The sequence below is a fragment of the Phycodurus eques genome, chromosome 4, assembly GCF_024500275.1.
Source record: "Phycodurus eques isolate BA_2022a chromosome 4, UOR_Pequ_1.1, whole genome shotgun sequence".
Classification (NCBI taxonomy): Eukaryota; Metazoa; Chordata; class Actinopteri; order Syngnathiformes; family Syngnathidae; genus Phycodurus; species Phycodurus eques.
Window position 1 is genome coordinate 24,731,277 of NC_084528.1, and position 20,960 is coordinate 24,752,236.

The window sequence follows — 20,960 nt, forward strand, 5'->3', positions numbered from 1 at the left end:
AAATAGCTGTAAGATCTGATGTACCGTTGGCTAAAACTCACAAGTATAAAGTATTTGCCGACAGAATTGAAATACAACTCTCTCCAAATGCTTTAAATATTACGATTCACTATTTTGTTGTAATCTGGCTGAAAAACTCACAGTAAAACGTGCATGAAAATAGATTAGAGTAAAAAATAACTCATCTTTTGCCATACGATCAACACACAGTATACTTCTAGATTTTAGAAAATAACCGAGCAGATGCTTCTTCATGACAATGACTATAACCCAAAAAACAACTTTCAAGACTTTGACCTGACATTTGGCAAAAGGTTGTCCATCCATCCATTTTCTGTTCCGCTTTATACTCACAAGGGTCGCGGGCTGCTGGAGCCTATCGCAGCTATCTTCGGGCGAGAGGCGGGGTGCACCCTGAGCTGGTCGTCAGCCAATCACAGGGCACATATAAAGAAACAACCATTTGCGCACACGTTCACACCTAAGGGCAATTTAGAGTCTTCAAACAATCTACCATGCATGTTTTTGGGACGTGGGTGGAAACCGGAGTGCCCGGAGAAAACCCACCCAGGCACGGGGAGAACACGCAAACGCCACACAGGCGGGGCCGGGATTTGAACCCCGGTCCTCAGAACTGTGAGGCAGATGCGCTAACCAGTCTACCACCGTGCCGCCGCGAAAGGTTGTTATAAACATATGTATCTGTTCATCCTGAAACCTACCCATGATTTTATTTTTGTGTAAACATGTATTTACACTTTTTTTAAAAGTCATTGCTCTGCATGCTTATGTTGTTTTGTACTACGAATCAATCAATACATCTAGAAATGTCATAGTCTTAGATAGAGCAAAACAATCAGGAGTAAAGCCGTCCAAGCAGCTAAAAAAAAAGTAAAAGTTGCCCTTGTCTTCCTTGAATTGTCATTTTACACCAAAGGTGCTGTCAACAAACAAAGGCCTAGACACCTTAGTCACTGCGACATTCCAGGTTCTGCGGTGTTATTTAACAGCCAAGTAAACCTGTGTAGCAGGTCATCGTGTAGTGATGTAGCGTCGTTTTACCAAACAAAAATAATTGACGCGCTCCACAAAACCTCCAACTGTCGACGTCAACTGTCTGATGTCTCTTTGACGTGTCAATAAATCCAAATCAGATTTCATTCAAAACTCTTAGAGTTTGTTCCCATGTGTTGGGATTTTAAACTCATTTATCCCCGTAGGATTTAATGGGTTGGCATGCTGGACGAGTGATTAGCAAATCTGCCGTACCAGTCTGAGTTTGGGGGTTTAAATTTGGCTTATTCCCACATCCAAAAACATGTATGTAAGGTGCAGTTTAAACTCTACAGTAAATTGTCCATATCTGTGAATATGAGTATGAATGCTTGATTTTCTTCATCTCTTCCCTTGCCCAAAGTACGCTTGCCCAAAGTCAGGTGGTATATGCTCCATCTTACCCGTGACCCTAATGAGAATAAGTGGTATGAAAAATTCATGGAAATAGAAATAATGTGTTCGAGGCCCAGAAAACCACCATTTTAGGCCCGCCGCACACCGCACGACATGGCCAAACACGACTGGAATACACTGTCACAAACAAATTGAGCAATTGAGACCTGCGTATCCACCAATGCTCTGGAATGGAAAACTGCGACCCTTTTTCGCCTTTTGAGGCGCCACATACTGTATATTGTACGGTATTACTTTTAATGAACCACAAGAACATAGCGGGATTGTCAAAAAAGAAGCGGGTTGCCAAACAGAGAGGACGTAGGGAAGAATAAAGGAGAGGGTGTGGATATTTTGAGGGGCTGCCTTGCGCCATTCACTGACTGTACCCGCTGCACTTTGTTCATCGCTTGCATACATTTTGGTGACATAGACTGCATGCTTCACCTTGGAGGACATTGCGGTGCCGAGCAGCCAGCTGAGTCTCACTTAAACTTGTAACCAAGAAACGTACAGAATTATTTTTGTGTGGAAAAGCTCACGTGCATTTTTGATTGGCTGGTACGTGGCGGCACCGCATAAGAAGTGGCCGAGCGTCAGGCACTTATGGAAAACTAGTAAACCTTTGAACAGCACGCTTGAAAAACTGCTTAGGGAGAGGCCAGCACCAATTGCTACATGCCGCTGAAATGACCCAGACGCACAGAAATGCCGAGTTGATGCAGAGTTATGGCATAGGTGATATGGCATGACTCCTTCTTGTGACTGGCTCCATGTCAACCTTTAGCTCAGTCAAAATTGCTTCGACGATATGAATAGATGATTTGTCATGATCGTTTTTGTTTCTAGCATTAAAAAAAAATAGAACAATTAATTGTTATATAATTATTTATCATTTACAGGAGAGGAAAACTTCTCTTTCCCGCCTCTTTGACTTTACTAAAAGTTGGACCATAATTACTTATACAAGGGGTCCTCGGTTTAGTACTCACTACTTTTTGATACTTGGTATTTTACGACTTATATGCCCTCCTAAATTGTGGTCCGATTCTGATTTGTGCCGTGTTTGACTTTAGAAGTTCGCACACAACTACTTATGCGTGAATTTTATTTTAAGGATTAATGCATATGGTGTTTTGTATACTCAAGCAAAAGTGGTGAAGAAAGAATAACAGGAAACCGACAAACAGGAAGTACATTTTGTAACTAACAAGAAAACTAGAGGTGGCAAGCCGTCCTGCGGAGGTCAGGTGTATGTGCGGTGTGACAATATTTTCAGTCCACAACTGTAAACACAGTCATCATCTCTTCTTTGCAAAGCTGCTGTTTGATAAACACACTGACCACAGACACTTTCATGTAAAGTCAAGGGACTTAAAAGAAAAAAAAGAAGCGTTGCGTCGAGGTTGACCCCCAATTGTTGTTCCACCTACCCATGTGAGTTCAAAAGTTGGTCTGGCCTACTGAATTTCCCCCAAGAGGCAAGAACGGAAGCTTCGAGCAGGAAACTACGATCGAAGCTTTGTCACCTGAGACGGAACGATGCCTGGCGACAATGTGTTTCGAGTGTGCGGCGGCAAGTGTTGTAAAAGTCTCACACTGTTGCTAGGGTGTTTTTTTTTTTTATTATTATTATTCTAAACGGAAGTGAAAGAAAAAGTGAGATGGTTCTGCATTCAAGAGAGATGTCTATCCAGTGGAGTTATTAGGGCAGAATCATTTTTTTATGACTATTATTTTTTTATTAATTCATCAGAAAGCTCATCCATTTTTGCAAGCCTGTGTATCATGCTGAGAATGTACGTATTTTAGTGGTCCTGAACATGACCCCGCCAAAACTCTTTCAAAAGTGCCTCCTGGAAAGATTAATCCCTGACACCAGTGTGATTAATTGACATGGAATTTGCTGGACATGGCATCAAAGTTTGATGATCATTTTGCGGTTTCTCGGAATGTTGGAAAAGATTAGCCCCTAACACCAATTTTGCAGACCGACATGAATTTGGGTTGGACATGTCTATCATAACAGGCCGCAAGAAAAAGTCTCAAGGAGCCCTGCGTGAAATTGAACAGAAGGTAGGCTGTTCGGTTGTAAAGCAGCCATTATGTTCGACTTTCAGAGGACGTACTTTCACAAAGTCCAACGAGGAAATTTGCCTAAATAAGTCTGAATCAGAAGCTGGTATCCTAGACAGATAGACGACGCTATATTGCCAAGGGTTTTTTGGGGGGGGTTTTTTTGGACGACACCATCAAATGTGGGTGAAGCATGGCATCAAAGTTTAATGATCATTTTGTGGATTCTCAGAACATTTAAAAACAATCGGCCTCTGACACCGGTTTTACCAATTGACTGGACATGTCAATCATAAAAAGCTGTATGAAAAAGTCTCAAGGACTGAAATTGAACAGGAAATTGGGCAAAATCAGGGCTTGTATGAATTGTAGGAATTCAACCAAAGGAGCTCCAATCGGAAGCGAATAAACGAGACAAATGGGAATAATTGAGCTTTTTTGCGGACGACATCTAATGCCACCATCATATGGCATCAAAATCTGATGATCTCAAGGATTGAGAGGGACTGAATTTTGATACGTGGACAAAATTTATGCCACAAACTGAACTCTATTTTTTTGAAACTATTTTTGTTATTTTGTGTTTTATAGCAAGCCGTCGAACTTCGCTGTCATGCTTCACCTGCATGCAGTGTCGAATCACCCATCTAGCAATATTTGGTAGCAATTGCGAACATTTCTACAGAAAGTTTGGCTTTGCAATGGCCAAAATGTCCCTAAAATGTCAGTTTCAACTTCTTTTTGATTTTTCTTTTTTTTTTTTTTTGTGGGTCTACTCACGTTGCCAATTTAAATTGGCTATAGGGACTGAATTTACAAACAAAAATCTCTAGGAGGATTTTGTCTTTGGAACACCCCTGGAAATGGCCTAATTGACCTTCAAATGTTCACTTTCAACCAAAATGGCAGACTTCCAGTGCGTTTTCGGACATGTCTTCATAAGACTTTTTTTGTGGGTCCTCTCATGATAGACATAGCTACCGAGTTTCATGCCACCAAGTGAAACTTTTTTATTTATTTAAAGGACCCCATGGAAATGGCGGGAAAGACCCTAAAGGGCCTCGTACATCAAAAATGGTCGACTTACTATGTGTCTTCCTACTCGTGACAGACATGTCTACAAATTTCATGTTGCTCAGTGAAGCTGGAATCGGGGACTGAATTTTCAAAAACGCCCACAACCCCAATTGTCATATTTTTGTGGCGCAATCCTGATAACTACCGCACAAAAGCCAATGAAAACATGACGAATTTGGCGGCGCTACTAAAAGAAAATGTGAACAGGAGGCTGAGCATCACACGCGCACACATTTAAACCTGCTCTTCACCATTCAGAGCCGCCGCAAAGAAACAAGTTGTGTGTCAACATCCTTTTCATTGTTTTCTCCCTTATTTTTCAGCTCGTTGTGGGGAAATTTGCTCCTTTTCTCTTAGTGGCGTGACGCAAGCAGCCGCAGTCATTTCCACAACGATTGTCAGGCGCCTTCAGAGAGCGTCGATAACCCTTGCCAGGCCTTGGCACGGCCAACAGGTGGCGGCGCTGCCAGCCAGCCAGCTTGGCAGTGACATGGCTGCAACGAGGAAAAAAAAAAAATCTGACATCCAGAAGGGGCGCAGACTTGCACTGAACGCACCGGCGAAGCAACACTGCTGATTATCAATTAACATATAACGTTTTTGTGTGTGTGGCTGGGGGGGGGGACACGGTGTGGAGGGGATTGCTTTGGAGACATAAAAAATAACCAGAGAGTACAATTTCTTTAGAAATTGCAAGTGAACGCTGACGCTGAACTAAAATGCAGTAGAAATAATTGAATTGTTGAAATGTAGAATGTGAAACTTGAAGTTGGAATGGTTTGAACGAAATGTGGAAGGTGGATGTTAATACTTAACATGGGAATTTGGGGAATGTTATGAATTGCTCCGCATATGTCGTGAATGAGCTGAATAGTTTGAATTTGGAATGGTTTCAATCGGTTGAGAAATGTTGGAGGAAAAGGTCAATATGTAAATGATTTCATGACACATAAATTATGTGCTGTCAGGGGAAATGTGGAATAATGAAAAATGTGGGAATTTGGGGAATGTGAAAAATAGCTCCCAAGATGTTGGGAATGTGGTGAATATTTTGAAGTTGGGATGGTTCGAATCTGTGAAGAAATGTGGAAGGGACACAGCGAAAATTGGCGGAATAATAATCATTACAAGAAAAAGTAGAGAATTGAATTTCTGTAGAAATTGCGTGCGAATGCTGAAGTGCTGACGCTGAACTGAAATTCTGTAGAATTAATTCAGTTGTTGAAATGTAAAATGTGAGACTTAAAGTTGGAATGGTTTGAATTGGTCAAGAAATGTGGAAGGAGGAGGAAACTATGTAAAATATCACAAAATTTGAGACTTTTGGGATGGGAATTTGGGGAATCAGATCAATATTTCTTCCCATTTCCTGAATAAGCGTAATAGTTTCAAGTTGGAATGGTTTGAATGGGTTGACAAATATGGAAAGAGGAGGTCAATAAGTAGAATGTCTGGATTTGTCTGCATCAATTTGGGAATGTCGTCATGGAAAATTTGGACTCGACCTGTTTAAACAACTAGTTCATCGCAAACTGAATGCAGATTTAGCTCAAGGTGGATTTGCAGCATTTTGGCCCAGATTACACACACATACACAAAATACTCACGTCGTGTCGTGATTGCGGCAGGCTCGTTTTGCTGCCGCTTGGCCGCATTTGTAAGGAAAACACAAAGAGCAAAAGAGGCCTCGTTCACCACCGAAGGCGTTTAAATGTCAGTCGTCATTACACATTTGGTACACCTGGGCACGCGCTCTTTAAACCGCGGGACAAGAATATTCCGTCTATTTAGGAGGAAGAGTAGGGGGGCGTGAAAAAAAAAACAGACGCTAATGGGAGAGGAGACGGGAATGATTATGGAAATGCGGAATAGTTGGCTCAGCCCGGAGGAAGCGTCTTTATTTAGAGGCTGAGTGCACGTAGGTGTTGTAATGTCTTCATGCTCGCCCCTCGCTTCGCTGCTAATGGGCATTAATACCATTATTTGCGATCACTAATACAAATTAGTCTGAGTGGTGGGCGACGGGGTGGTGATGAGGGTCTTTAGCGATGTCTCAGTTCAAATAGTATTATAAGAGGCAACGAAGGATTTAATAATCCCTCCCCACCAAAAAAAAAAAAAAACATCCTGCAGGAGTAAATTAATCTGCCGTATTGATGCCGATGTGTTGTTTACGATCACTCGACACAATATTAGGTACACTGTCAGAGGCGGTGGAAACTGGGGGGCACTGGGGGCACAACCCCCCCAAATCCACAAGTTGTTCCGACGCCACTGTAAACTGTCAATGTCATCACAAAGAATGCCGTTGAAATTTGTAAATTTGTAAAAATGCTCATTTTAATTGGTTCGTTATTGCAATGTAACAGTGAGAGTTTTTATTTCGTTTTCAAAGGAACCAAAATATTTGAAACTGTCAGTGGGAGTTGAAATAAAGGGGGAGATTCTACTTTTTGTATAAAAATGACACAAGCATATAATATAAAATAAAAATCACCCCTCTCTGGCCTCATCTTGTACTGTACCTCTAATTTGATTTTTGAGAAACCACCGCGAGCTGTCAGTCATTTGCCCTACACTCGCAGGCACACCCCTGCAGCCTTGTGCTGACATGTTTCCTTGGGCTTCAGGAGCTTTGCTGACACTATGATGAAATATCTGCCTCCAGCTAGCTTTTTTTTAAATTATTTTTTTAAAAGGAATTGGACTGGTTAGGTCGAGGGGCCTCAGGTGGCTGAGAGAATCCAGAACCGACACTGAATTAGCAACATTTATCACCTCTTTTTAAATTTTTAACTGATAGCTTAACTTCTCATCGAAATTAACCAGAAACTTCCAGAAAGCAAAGCAAGCCCACTGTCAGTGAGATTCAGTGCAGTTCCGTGGAAGACATTGTTAAGTTCAAGCCTGATTAATAATTAATCATTTAACACAGAATATTGGGCAAAACTCTCCGTATGATTATAAATAAGCGCAATAAAAATTATACTGTTAAATGAATCCCTTTAAAAGCGGCATTACTGTATTATTGTTGTACATTTTTGGATTGGATTCACTGCAAGGTGTGCCTCATGTTAATGCTGGTACATGATGATACCTGGTATTATTAAATGCTGAAATTGCACCATTTCTATTGTTATTAATGTTATTAATGTAAACATAATTATGAAATACATTGCACGTCTAATTTGACAACATCCTAAAAGTACAGTAGTTAAATTAATGCAGCAATATTAGAAACAGCTCTCAATATAATAATGCAGTCCAATTGGAAAATCACAACGTTAACGTATTGTTTAATTAGTCATAACGTGCGCATTATTAACTTTGTAAAGGTGGAATTTTTTTATGTACTTTGTTTATAGACAAAAACAAATTAACATGTCAGTAATGGAAACATGAAATCCATTGCACGTCTAATTTAACAATGACCACAATAAAAAGCATATTGTGAAATTCTCTATTTTTTTTTTTTTTTTTTTTTTAAGTGAGCATTATCATCTTGGAAAATGCATAATTTTATGGCATTATGCAGATGTACCTAATGGTGTGACCAGTGGTCATATGAATCAATTCACAATTTACAAAAAAACAGTATTCTGGGAACAAACAAGTGATTTCTCGTGTGCGTGTGTGTGTGTGTGCGCGTGTGTGTGTGTGTGTGTGCGTGTGTGTGGGCGGACAGGTTTCACAACATGTAACAAAGTGAAAAACCAGCATACAGGAAATGCAAGACACTTACGACAATTGTCATCATTTCATATCATGGCTTTTGACAATTTAACAGTGTCAATCACCTTGCACACACACTCACACACACTTTGTTATGAAGTGGATTCTTTCAGGTCTTATTAACGACCTCATGTGAAGAGCACGGCTCGTAATCGTCTCGTCTATGTTAAACGCGTAATAAGATGGGCAAATATTCCTTAACATCTCTTCCCCTACAAATCCAATTAGTCCTGCTTTTTTTCCGCAAGCTTCCCCCCACCCGCCCCCCACCCCCGTCCACCGCGTGGCGAGCGTGGCTTTCAATTAGCAGTGAAATAAGGTGATTTCTTACTTTCCTCGCATGTCCATCCGGCATGGTGGGAGGCGAGAGAAGGTGAAGAAGAAGAGGTGTAATGAACACACAGTCGTCTGCTAAGTGCTTGATTGTTTTCTAATCGCGTGAGGCAGACAGAAATAGAGGACGAGTGAGCCAGAGAGTGACTGTGGTGACACCGTGATGACCCGATGCCAAGTCAACTGGCACCTTTTGCCCACATCCTGTAGCCTACCTGTCACTTGATAGTGGCATTGGTGTCGCACTGTATTGTACAGTTAGCTCTCACACTCCAGTACAGTATTCCTTGCTATATCGTGGATTTTTATGGGTTTTACAGTATACAGACAAGTCCGATTTTAGACTCGCATGCTTTAAATGTAGCACCACAACATGCCTGGCAGCGCTGAACTCTACTGGATGACAATTAACAGCAAGAAGAAGAGGCAGAGAAGGTCCACAAACAAACTCTAGTAATAGTTGTTCCCCAGAGAGAAGTGCGAGTATTGTTATATGCTCTGTTTATATGTGTTCCTGCTCCGTGTGTGTTAAAGTAACAGTTGTTTTAAAGTTTATAATTACTGTAACATCTATGCTAATTTCAGTTAGCCCGTCGATGGCCTTTCGCATTACAGTAGTCCCTTACGTTCCAGACCACGTTTGCAATAGGGGAAAATCTACGAAGTAATGACCACATATTTATTTTATTATTTACAGTGTATATATTTTAAAGCTTTATGCATAATACCAATATGCATGTGAGGTGCAGGTATTATTTTTGTCCACTTGCGGTCGCCATTCTCACATTGTACACTGTGGTACCTGCGCTTTTGAATGTGTTTGGCTTTAAAAGGCAGGGCCCTGGCCGGTTGAGTGACGTGCGAGTCAGCGAATGAGAAGGTAGCGGTGGCTGATGTTTGCTAAGGAGAGCAGCAAGCTGTTCACTGGCTAACCCGATAGCTAGTCTGCGTGTTGAGTGCCTCTGAGCGAGCATCAGTTGGTTTATTTTGTTACCGTTTGTTCAATAAAGTGATTGAAAGTGCACTGGTGGCTGCGTTGACCACCTTCATTTTAGCTAGCAGCGGCAGGCTATATTGAATTAGCTAAACGATGTTTACACTACCATAGAAGTACAGTTGCGTAAGCTAGTTCTGCTTTGCAGTAGACACATTGTACTTTATCTTCTTTTCTCCTATGTGTGAAATCATCCTAAACTTTGGACATTCTCTGTCTTTTACGCACTTTATCCGCCTGGCTCACACTTACCGCTACATGTGTCTGCAGTAATATTAGTCAGTGCGGAACAATGATGACCAAAAACAGTGAACTACTGTGTTAGCATTAGGCTAGCAGCCTTGGGTTAGAGGAAATGATAATGGTTTGGTTGAACATTTTGGAGTTTAAATATACAGTTTAATTCTCTTTTGTTTTATGTTTCAGTTTTAGAGTAAACGTCAACTGGGAGTGACATGACTTTTAATATGTTTATTTGTATTTTAATAGGTTTAAATATGTTTAAAGTGGGTGGAAGGAGTAAAAGATTCATGGTCTCTATTGCAGAATTTCACCTAGGGAGCATTTACTGTAGTCAATCATGGAAATATTATAAGAGGATATTGCATTTTTACAGCATATTATTTAATTTTTTTAGATATTTGTGTCTACAAATTTTGCCTTCTCCGTTACTTAGATGCATCTCATGATTGTTGACAAAATATTGCAAGATGATATCGTATGCGACGTTATTCCATGACTCCCACCCCTCACTTTTTGTGTTTACCCCCAAACATCCAGCCCGTTGTGCTCTGATGAACCCATGCCAACATATTTAGCGCTACGCATGTGTCTGACCAACAATTCCGGAAAGAATCTACTCGTCCCCAATTTAGGAGTATTGAGCTGTGGGGTGAGATTTCAGCACTATAACCTTTTCATGTGAACTTAATTTGACCTCGTGTAAACCTTTGGATGTCAAATGTTTCAGTCCTTTATAAACAACCTGCTGTTCTCTAACAGGGGCTGAGCAGGTTGCAAGAAAGTGAGAGACTGGAAGCGTCACAGAAAGGCACAGAAGTGGACATTCTTGAACATTTTCATGGATCAAGTTGTGTTTTTTAGGGGGGTGGCAAAATGCAATGGTGACCATGGACCTGAATTCTGTCACAGTGTTCCACAACTTGCAGGGCAGCACTACCGGAGGAGATGCAGCATAATTAACAGCAAGACGAAGAGGTAGAGAAGGTCCCCAATCTAACTCCAGTAATAGTCGTTGTTCCCACAGAGCAGAGAGAATGTATGCCTGTGAGTATTGCTGTATGCTCCATTTGTGTTTGTTGTTGCTACATGTGTGCTAAAGTAGGAATAGTTTGAAGGATTATATATAAGGTTTATACACCGTAACATCTCTGTTCATTTCTGTTAGCCCGTCAGTGGCATTTCACATTATATGCCTCTTATTTGGAGAACTGATGTGATGTTTTACGATAGTCTCCCATTTATTGAGCGCGAGAGAGTGAGAACGAACGCGAAGGAATAGTTTTTTAAAAAAAAGTGTGTTTTCATAACTTTAAAAGTTTCAAGCATGTGGGAGGAGTAAAAACTATTCAAAAATGTTTCTTATATGGTCTCTTTATCGCAGATTTTTACAGATGGGTCTTCAAAGTATCCCAAGCGATAAACAAGGGTTTGCTGTATTTGTTATCAAAGGGCATGCTGGCCTCCGTTCGAAGAAAATTAGGAAGATGACAGGATGGAAAAAGCGTCTCCGGGAAAAATAAGATAACAAATAAAAAGAACACGGGTGTCGACTTAAAGACGCGTCGGCTTTTTATCGGCATATTTTCCTTTGCCGTTTTAATCCCTCGTCAAAGGAGGCGTCACTCATCCGGCGAGAAACAAAACGCTCGATAAGGATGCAGTGTGTGTTGCCGTACGTGGGTGGGTATTAACAACCTGATCTCAGACGGATGCGCTTTCCCGCAAACCCGCCCTCCTCCTCCATGAAAAAAAAAACAAAAAAACGACAACAACAAGAAAAGGATTCCCAAAAACCTCCACAGATGGGATAAAGACAAGCATCGGAACGTAGGACAATGAAGTGAAGAAAATAAGCCCTGAGCTAATGTGATTTGAATCGTGACTTCAAACTTGTATTAAATTGTATTTGCCACGCTGTCGCATAACCACAGAAGAAGAGCGCACATATCGGAGGGTTGTCATGCCGTGCAAAAAGCGTGACAAAACCGACATGACTGACTTTGCTTTTGTTTTGCTTTTTATCTCGCCTGCGAGGACTCGCCAACCTTTTGAGGACCCGCAAACAATAAGCTAAGCCCAGCAATGAGGATCAACCGCATGGAAATCATACAAGAAGGGAAGGGAAAACAAACATAAAATATAGAGGAATAAAACTACAAGTGGATAAGAGAATGAGCTTTAACCCTCCTGTTATGTTGCGCGTCAAATTGACCCTTTGAAAATCTACTCAAAACAATATAACTTAAACTTATTCTGTTGGCCTCATTTTTGTTGTGCTTTTTATTTTGGAAAACTAATTCAACCAAAACTTAATTTGCATTGTTACTTTTTTTTCTATATTTTTTTCTGAATAAACATACAAGCGGTTCATATTGACCCGTGAAAAGAGGTTGGCGTAGCTGCGAACAATAAACTAAGCACAGCAATGGCGATGGACTGTATGGAATGGGAAGGGGAGGAAAAACACATTAAATGGGGACAATAAAATGAGCTTCAACGTATTTCTATGCCATGGGTCAAATTGACCCATTTAAAAATCTAGACAAAAAAGGATTTGTTTTTTTATGGCTTTATTTTTGTCCTTTTTTATTTTGGAATAATAATTTGGAAAAATCTTGATTTGCATTCTTAATATTTTTCTGTCGTGAAACGTACAATGAGTCAGATTGCTGACTCATTGTACTCATTGTACTCAATGAGTATTCTGCTGGCCTTATTGTTTTCCAAATTTAAAAAAAGTATTTGTTTAAAAGCTTTTATTACAAAAATGAACACAGTGGGTCACATTGACATAAAAGAAACTTAGAGGAGATAATAAGACAATGAGCTTTCAACCTACTGTTAAATTGCGGGTCAGATTGACCCTTCTGGGGAATGTATTTTTAGTTTTTGAAATATGATCGAATGTATTCTACTGGCTTTACTTTTGTCATTTTCATTTTTCTTTTGGAAAAACGTTATTTTAAAACATTTTCTCATGAGTAAATGTACAGCGGGTCACATTGACCCGCGACGACCATTGCTTTTCTTGTGAACAATAAGCTAAGCTGAGCAATGAGGATCAACTGTGTGGAAATCATGCGGTAAGGAAGGGAAAACTCAAAGTGAAACATATCGAAAAGGAACTTCAATTAAATTGTATTCTTTACGGGGGTATTGACGATTCATCGTACTGTGGGTCGCATTGACCCGTGAACTACACTGTTGATGGACGTACACAACTCGAGGCTTAAGTGCACGCTTAAGTGCTCATGTGGGGGCGGTGGAGGGAGGGGCTTGTCTGTAATTTTTGAAGGAATGCAGCGTTCAAACTCGCTACAACACGTATCAAAAAAGCTAATAAACCCTGTGTGAATCATTTAATACCAATCGTAAAAAAATTGGAGGTGGAAACCCAAAAGTGTGTGTGCTAGACAGGCCTCTTATTTACTGGCGGCAGTCTCGTAAAAAGCATCTAAACAGGCATTTAGCCCCGTGCCTACCGCAGGTATAATTGGACTCTTTGCCACGCAAACCTGCCATCATCATCGAAACGGTAAAAGACTGCAATTAATGGTTTTAGCCAAGATATCATTCTCTCCGAAGTGGGACTGTGAACTGCGTGCGTGCGCGTGTGCGTGTGTGTGTGTGTGTGTTTAATCATCCTCATGGAATGTTGTGCTTCAAAGCATTCATGCCCAGAAATTGTCTCAGTAGCACCCTCAGGAATGTTTACAAATTCAGCCCCAGGAGACAGTTTCACTTAGCGACATGAAATTCGGTAGGCGTGCTTATCATGAGTAGACCCACAAAAGAAAACCCAAGATGAGATGCCCAAAAAATACATGGAAAGTCAGTTATTTTGGTTTGAAGCGGCCAGCTCCAGGGTTCCTCAAAAGCTTTCTCTTCATAAATGAAGCACCTGCCAATGTTATTTACCCAAGTGACATTTGGTATGCAGGACTGTCATGAGTAGACCCAAGAAACCACAGGAAGTCAGCTATGTTGGTTTGAAGCGGACATTTTAGGCTCATTTAAGTCATTTCAAGGGGTGCTTCAAAGACAAACTCATCCCGAGGCTAGTTTCACTTCACGACATGAAATTTGGTAGACCCACAAAAAAGTCTCACAAAGACATGCCCGAATATACACAGGAAGTCTGCCATTTTGCTTTGAAGTGGCCATTTTATGGTCATTTCCACTGGTCCTTTAAAGACAAACCCCTCGAGATTTTGTTCCATTGTGATGTGACCAAATTTGGAGCACGTAGTGAACTCGTATACTAGACCGATGCCTGACTCTATTTGCCATATCGAGGGCTTTCACATCCTCAAAAATCACCAAATCTCAGGCGTGATTACCAGAAATTGGCTGATGCCCGAAGAATTCGGTCTATTATGAGTAAACTCACAAAACGTCAAGCGAGACGCAGCAGGTCCGCCATTTTAATTTAAAGTGACCAATTTCCGAAGGTCCATCAAAGATGAACTTGTCCGAGAAACGCTAGACGATGAGAAGCTCAGGTCACTCGGTGTGGGCGGAGCATAGCATCAACATTTGATGACTCGCCTTTAAAAAAGAAAACTTTAAAAAACGCAATCCCTGAAATCAGTTGAATTTAGCAACATGAAATTTGGTAGACATTTTGGTTTCAAGTGGCCATTTTACAATCATGAGCTCATCACACTTATAGGCGCCCCCTATTGGGAAAAAAAATGTGTAGATGCAACAGTGAACAGTGTTTATCATTATGGCTGCAGTTGTGTGAATAAGAAGTGTCCAAATATTAGAAACACTCTCTCTATACACGTGAACGAAAGCTTCATTTCCACACAGACAAACCAGCAAAGAAAAAAAGACGCCACCTTGCAACCAATTGGCCCCGCGGGGTCAAAAAAACAAAAAACAAAACAAAAAAAACCTCTTGCACGAGACTGTGAAGAAGGTGGTGGGCGTAAGGGGCAGCTTCTGCAACTCAATCACCGCACGGTCGTTTCCGGAATAATTAATCAAAATAACCATTGTAGAAGGTCTACACTGAAGATTTTGCTATCAAAGGACTTTTGCTGTGTACTGTAAATGTGAAAAGTTGTCAATGAATATTTGGGTTTCAGGGTTACGAAGTGAGAAACGAAATGACAAGCACACTGAGATGCCAAATGTCCCCCCCCGCGGCGCTTCCCGCATCGTCTTTGCTGTAAGCGGCACATGATGGACGCGTTTCAATTCTCGGCGACCTGCTCGTCACGTTCTTGATTTCCCTCATTGCCGCGACACTCGTTTTGCTTTGAAAGCTTTATGTCAGCCATTTGGGCCCACGTCACTATTTTTTTTATCTGCGTTCATCTGAAAGTTCCCAAGGGTAGGGATTTTTGTCTGACTTTGTCATTTCCAACTTCAGCTCTTAAAATATATCACAAATACACACTTTATATTAAATTGTACCTTTTAGCTCGATCGTGGCTACTTTTGGCCAATTGAAACCTATGAAAACCTAATTGTCTCATTTTTTTATTTACTGGTTGAAATTGTACTCTCTGGGCAAAACGGGCTTCATTCTAGACTCCACACGAGAGCATTTTATTTATTGTTTTATGTTTTCTACCAGATTACATCATTTATCAATGTTTGGAGAAGGGAGCAATTTGGTCCAAACTTTTAACACCTTGTATGTCACGCCTTCTCTCTCTAATTGGTTGTTCTTGTTTTTTTTCTAAGGTGCGGTGGTCTCTTCTTGTATATAAAATTGGAGGCACAAGATGGCGCCAGAGTTTTTTCACACATTATCATGTACTACTTTTAAGTCAAAAAGTAATTTGATTGAAAATTGCTAAGTGCCCCTTACTGCACCACTACGGTGCAAAATGACTAGCGCAATTTGGATTTTAAGAAGTGGAGACACCCTCTACTGACCATGGAGGAGAATTACATTTCAATTGAAGAAGTGGAAGCGCCCTCTGCTGGCGGCAGAAAGATTCTACTCTTCGCAATACCAGAAAATGTGCGGCTAAGAATATACTTTTTAAAAAAAACACATGTTAGAGATTGATTTACAACCTGTGTATTGTACAAACAACCCGGACTCTAAAAGATTAAAAAACAAAACTAAATCGATTTTTTGTTTTATGCTTGTAACAAGAAGTGATGTTAGCTAAAACTTTATGCAGGAAAAGAAGCAAAAAAAACCACGTCTTGTCTGTCTGCTAAAAATGGCCACAAACAAGCCGCAAGGGGAGCAAAATTGAACGAGGCCTAGGTTTAACCGCACAGATTTGATTGTTTTGTCGGTTTCGTAATAATTGGGCAGCGAGTCCTCAGCCGTGCCGTTTCTCCAGAAGTGGCACGCACACATTTCAAGCGTCCAGACGAGCCGCAACCAAGATGCGCTGCGACCTGTTTACACAAAGCGCCTGCTTGGCTCGACCCCAGTTTTTGTTGTAGATCACCTCACCGCAAAGAACAAAAAACGAGCTGCATCCGTTTCATTTTGACGTCGTCCAGCACCCACGCAGAGTGAAAGTTTCACAACTGTACGTACCGTCCACACCCACGTTCAACCCGGCAATGTATGCGTGACGCAAGGTAAAATCGTTGAACCGTCCGTTTGTCTATTTTGACCTCCCTGGAAAATGAAAGAACTCCTTGGTAGCGTCAATTACCTACAGGATTGTGCACGTGCAGCGAATGAAACGAGTGTGTACAAACCGGCTTGACACATCATCGACGTACGCTCGCTTAACCCTCCTCGGCTGAAAATAAATGCCTCGCGTCAATTAAAACCCGAATCTTACTGCATGGCATTTGCTCCCATAGGCATGTGTGCACAATGAAACGTTTTGTTTTGTTTTTTATATATATATAAAAATACAACAATAGAACACATGACATATAATCATTTCGGCGTTCATTTGCTCTTTGATTTCAGATCTCCCCCCCCCCCAAAAAAAAATCTTATATTGCTCTCGTACCGCATTGCATTACATCATGTACAGCTGTGTGCACCTAATGAAATGGAGGTTATACATTATATTTATCACGAACAATTATGGAGTCCATTGATCTCAGTCGCGTGAATGCCTCGTGTCGATTCAATATGATCGCGCTCCGGCACCGGATGTCAATGAATTGTGCGGGTGTACCTAATGAAGTGGCCGCGGAACCAAAACATGTCAATGAATTGTGCGGGTGTACCTCATGAAGTGGCCGTGGAACCAAACATGTTCGTGTGCAACCTTGAAAGAAAAAAAAAGAAAATCGGAACCCGTTTAAGCCTTAACTTGCCTTTGATCTCAATCAGGAAAATGAATACCTCCCTGACAATGTCAAATAAATAGGATACAGCTCTCGTATTGGATCTGGTTACATTGTGCAGGTGTACTTAATAAAGTGAGCCAAGATCCAAACGTAATAGAATTCGGGTGCAACATTGACATGATCTAAATACCTTAGCCCCATTGAACCTTCATCTGATTGGATCTCCGTCAAAAATGAATGGCTTGTGTCGATTAAACACAATACGGCTCTGGTAGTGACTCTCGTTGGGTTGTGAGCGAGTGATCGTGACGGCATCCAAAGACGGTGGCGTGCAACTTTGACCCTAAAAATCTACAAACCCCAACCCCGTTGAGCTTTCACGTCCCCAAATCGCAGCAAAGAATGGATGCCTCGTGTCAACGAACAGCTCTCGTACTGCGTTGTGCAGGTGCACCTGATGAAGTGAGCGTTGCGCCAAGCGGTGGAGTGCAAAGGTCTACAAACGTGCATCCCTGTTAAGCATTCATGTTCCTTGATCTCAGTCATAAAAAATGAATGCCTCGTGTCGATTAAATATAACGCAGCTCTTGCATTGGATCTCGTTGAGTCGTCCTGCAGTAACAACGGAGCTAAGCGTAGAGGAGAGTGTGAGTGCAACTTTGACAAAATCTCAAACGCCGTGAATGCTTCACTTTCGTTTGATATCATTCAATAATGAATGCCTCGTGTCAATGAAATATGCAGCTGGAGTATCGCCTCTCATTGGAGTCAGTGGAGATCCAGATATGGTAGAACGTGTATGCAACGTGCAACTTTGACAATATTCATAAAAAAATGTTTAAAAAATATCCTACTTCCGTTAAGCCTTCACTCTTTTAGATATCTATGAAAATTAAATGCCTCGGTTGAGTTAAATACCCGACAGTTGTATTATTGGCGCTCGTTTCCGAGAGCAAAAAATCCAAACATGGTAGAATGCATACGCGACGTGCAACTTTGAGAACAACTCAAAAATCCTAACCACGTTCATCGTTCTCGATTTCAATCAAAAACGAATGCCTCGTGTCGATTCAATAGAATACAGCTCTTGTATTTGGATCTCGTTGGATTCCGCAGGAGCAGCTCCAAACGCGCTTTGACCAAATTGAAAACTCTAAACGCCATTAACATTTCATTTCCCTTTTCTGTCATTCAATCACGAGCGCCTCGCCTCAATTAAATCGAATCGAGGTGTCGTATCGGCTCTCGTTGGCGTGCGCGTGCATCCGAACACGACAACTTTCGCCAAATCTCCAAGTGGTCAACCTTCATTTGAAACATGAAGAACTTTCAATAAAGGAAGTGACATTAAAACCCCATTTGTCATCTTCTACATCCTGAAAAACTGAAATATGAAATATGTATTCCTGTTGAACAAGTTCTATAAATGAGCACCTGTGTGTTCATGTTCTCCTCTTTTTTCCCCTCAGTGCTGAAAGCCACCGTTTATATTTACCATTAAAGCCGCATGCTCTTAAGTTTTTAATTCATGCCACCACCCCCCCCCCCCCCCCCCCCCCCTCCACATCTCTCTCTTTATGAAATATTAAAATCCCAGAAGCAGAAAAAGCCACTTTGGGTCCGTGTGGGTTTTTAAGTGAAAAAGGAAGGTCTGCCTATTGCTTTTCATGCTATTTATTTTTTCATAAGTCGACTATATCCTTGAAAATGCACTTATTAGCTTTATGACTATAAAAAAATATATATGAAAGAAAAAAAACTCGCATGAACAAGACGTTGAATCAAATAAAGAAAAAGCAAAGTGAGAGCTGCTGAACATACCTGTCAAGTCAGCAGTGGCTCGACCTCTTGTTTTCCATCAAAAGTTCCACAGAGTGAGAAAAAAAGCAAGAACAAAAAGCGACATAAAACTGCTTTTTTCTTGTTTGGATTTTTTTGGGGGTTTTTTTTCTTTTGTTTTGACAAGGCTGAAGTTTGAGGATGCGGCGGAGGGTTAGGATGCAAAGAAGAGGATGATGAAGAAGAGGAAGGAAGGAAGGAGGAGAGGAGAGGAGAGGAGGAGGTGGAGGAGGAGGAGGAGGAGGAGGAGGAGGAGAGGCGAGCGGCGGCGGCGGAGTGCGAGTGGCACTTCGCGGAGAGGGGCGGCGGCAGGTATACCGCGCGAGCACCGCCCCTCCCCGCTACGCGTGTGCACAAATCGATCATTTGCCAGCTGTGCCGCGGCTTGCCCCACTTTGCGGTGACGTGCGCGCGCGTTTGTGTGCGTGTGTGCGTTTCGGACGCGCGCACGGAAGAAGAGAAAAGGCGCACCTGAACGCCAAAACGAAAGCCAAAAAAAAAAAAAAAAAAAAAAACAAACAAACAAACAAACCCGTCCGATGTCGTTAAATCTGTGGTGAATAATCCGCTTTAATGGTTTTATTTTAGTCGTTATCAAAGGCTTTCATAGATAGCTTTTTTCGCCCTCTTCCCTTTTCGTCCAACATTCCAGCTCAACATGGCAGATGACGCGAAGAAGACATCAGATCAAAATGATTTAATAACGGCAATTTGAATACATGCTTTAGTCTTTTTTAAATGTTTTTATTTTAGTTTTAAAAATAAAAAAAAATAAAAAATTCAAAATAAATCAAAGAGAGGACTCGATTAAAAACAAAATGTTTTTACGTCCCCTGGCAAGTGTTTCAAGGAGCCAGCCGCTGATTGAAATTTATATTTCAATTCAATTTCATATTTACTGACCGATGAACGAGCTCAAATGGGACGCGAACGTTTCACGTGGCAATAAAAAAAAAGACAAACAGGATTCATGTGTGTGTGTGTGTGTGTGTGTGTGTGTGTGTGTGTGTGTGTGTGTGTAAATTTCCCTCTGCGTTAATAGATTCTTAAATATAATATTCCAATTATGGTTCTTAATCTCGACGAAGGGCGAAATTATATCCCTGATGGTGTTGACGTCATTTCAACTCGTGAGTGCGCGTGCGTGTGTTCGCGCGCGTGAGCGGATGATTGACAGTTTGCAGGTGTGCGTAGCGTGCGCATGACGACAAAAAGAATCAAAGTCGACTAACATGCGCATCCATTTATAGAAAAGATAGTACTAATAATTTAACATTTTGGGGGAAATGCATATATTTTTAATTCAATGAACAACAAACGAAATAGGCAATGAGATTTAAAAATATATAGAATACATTTAATGAGTTTAAAATACAAGAATACATTGTAATTAAATTAAGAGCAAACACTACGGGAAAATGTTGGGATTAAAATAAAATACATTTTAATTCATGGACATTATTACTTTAAAAACCAGTAAAATAAGAGAAAATACAAATAAATGTATTAACCGAAAATAAAACAGAAAACAACGTTAAGGGAGTTTTATATTTGTATTAAAATAGTTAACAGCAAAACACTACAAATATTGGATGAATTAATATATTAATTTATATTAATTCAATTCATATATGCTATTAAAAACAGCAAAAACGGATTCTTAAAGTTATTACAAATTTTCATCACATGTATTGACAGCAAACTAAAGAAGAAAAAAGCGAAATGAATGCATGATAATGCAATAATTTTTATTGAATATACATTTCAAATACAATTATAATGACACACTCACTGTCTCTCTCTTTCTATTTCTTCCTGTCTTAAAAAAAGAGGAGAAAAGTTTCCATGTTGCTTTTGTCTAACTCACCCAAACTTATCATAATGGCAAAAAAAAAAAAAAAAAATTTGCATTTAAAAAAATAAATGAAAACAAGTAAGAAGTCCTTGCCGTGTGAGTATGCGTCCTCCTTGCATACATTTTATT

At 40.7% G+C, this 20,960-nt stretch overlaps 1 protein-coding gene across 2 annotated transcripts in view; it reads right to left on the reverse strand.

Annotated features, from left to right (window-relative positions):
* satb1b (SATB homeobox 1b) overlaps window positions 1-19,237 on the reverse strand; it is a 90,533-nt gene extending 71,296 nt beyond the window's left edge. The window contains exon 1 of one of the 2 annotated variants that reach the window (XM_061674761.1): window positions 18,959-19,237. The gene's annotated coding sequence lies outside the window, so the exon portion shown is untranslated. Of the gene's footprint in view, window positions 1-8,665; window positions 9,040-18,958 lie in introns of those variants that run through there. The other variant, XM_061674762.1, reaches the window with a different exon arrangement.
* Window positions 19,238-20,960: the final 1,723 nt, after the last annotated feature.